Below are 1,591 nucleotides of genomic sequence, written 5' to 3'. Positions count from 1 at the left end.
TCATATCTTTTCTTGTTAGGCAAGTCACTAATTTTCAAATCAAATCTTTAAAATTGTTTCCAAACATATCTTTTAAAATTGTTTTCAAATCATATCTTCTCAATCACATCTTTTTAAAACCATAACTTTTCAATCAAATCTTTTTAACCACATCTTTTTCAAAGTAGTTTTCAATCAAATCTTTCTAAATTCTAATTTCAAAATCTTTTTCAAAAATCACTTGATTTCTTTTCCACTTTCAATTTTCGAAAATTATCAACATCTTTTTAATTGAATTTTCGAAAATCCTCTTCCCTCCTTTCCACATCCTTCTATTTATGGAGTACTACTCCTTCCTAATGCACAATTCGAACTCTATCTAATCAAGTTCGAATTCTTCTACCTTCTCTTCTTCTATTTCTCTTTTCCTCTGACACCTCAAGGAATCTCTATACTGTGACATAGAGGATTCCACACTTTCTTGTTCTCTTCTCTTTCATATGAGCAGGAGCAGAGACAAAGGCATTCTTGTTGAAGCTGACCCTGAACCTGAAAGGACCTTGAAGAGAAAGCTAAGAGAAGCCAAAGCACAACTCTCTTTAGAGGACCTGACCGAATTCTTCAAGGAAGAAGAACACATGGCAGCCGAAAACAACAACAATGCCAACAATGCAAGGAAGGTGCTGGGTGACTTTACTGCACCTACTCCTGATTTCTATGGGAGAAGCATCTCTATCCCTGCCATTGGAGCAAACAACTTTGAGCTTAAGCCTCAATTAGTTTCTCTAATGCAGCAGAATTGCAAATTCCATGGACTTCCAATGGAAGATCCTCATCAGTTCTTAGCTGAATTCTTGCAAATCTGTGACACAGTCAAGACTAATGGGGTTAACCCTGAGGTCTACAGACTGATGCTATTCCCTTTTGCTGTAAGAGACAGAGCTAGAATATGGTTGGATTCTCAACCTAAAGAAAGCCTGGACTCTTGGGAAAAGCTAGTCAATGCCTTCTTGGCAAAGTTCTTTCCACCACAAAGATGGAGTAAGCTTAGAGTGGAAGTCCAAACCTTCAGACAGAAGGATGGAGAATCCCTCTATGAAGCTTGGGAAAGATACAAACAATTAATCAGAAGATGTCCCTCAGACATGCTTTCTGAATGGAGCATCATAGGTATTTTCTATGATGGTCTCTCTGAACTATCCAAGATGTCTTTGGATAGCTCTGCTGGAGGATCTCTTCATCTGAAGAAGACGCCTGCAGAAGCTCAAGAATTGATTGAAATGGTTGCAATAACCAATTCATGTACACTTCTGAAAGGAATCCTGTGAATAATGGGACTAGTCAGAAGAAAGGAGTTCTTGAGATTGACACTCTGAATGCCATACTGGCTCAGAACAAGATATTGACTCAACAAGTCAACTTGATTTCTCAAAGTCTGTCTGGAATGCAAAATGCACCAAACAGTACTAAGGATGCTTCATCTAAGGAAGAAGCTTATGATCCTGAGAACCCTTCCATGGAAGAGGTGAATTACCTAGGAGAACCCTATGGAAACACCTATAATTCTTCATGGAGAAATCACCCAAATCTCTCATGGAAGACTCAAGAGAGA

At 38.3% G+C, this 1,591-nt stretch overlaps 1 non-coding gene across 1 annotated transcript; it reads right to left on the bottom strand.

Annotated features, from left to right (window-relative positions):
• Nucleotides 1-1,022: 1,022 nt before the first annotated feature.
• Nucleotides 1,023-1,130, bottom strand: LOC130978186 (small nucleolar RNA R71). The gene has a single exon (XR_009085843.1). It is a non-coding gene; the product is annotated as a small nucleolar RNA R71 (small nucleolar RNA).
• Nucleotides 1,131-1,591: the final 461 nt, after the last annotated feature.

This window comes from Arachis stenosperma, chromosome 4 (genome assembly GCF_014773155.1).
Source record: "Arachis stenosperma cultivar V10309 chromosome 4, arast.V10309.gnm1.PFL2, whole genome shotgun sequence".
Taxonomy (NCBI): domain Eukaryota; kingdom Viridiplantae; phylum Streptophyta; class Magnoliopsida; order Fabales; family Fabaceae; genus Arachis; species Arachis stenosperma.
The sequence above is the reverse complement of the archived record's forward strand: the minus strand, read 5'-3'. Positions and strand labels throughout refer to the sequence as shown.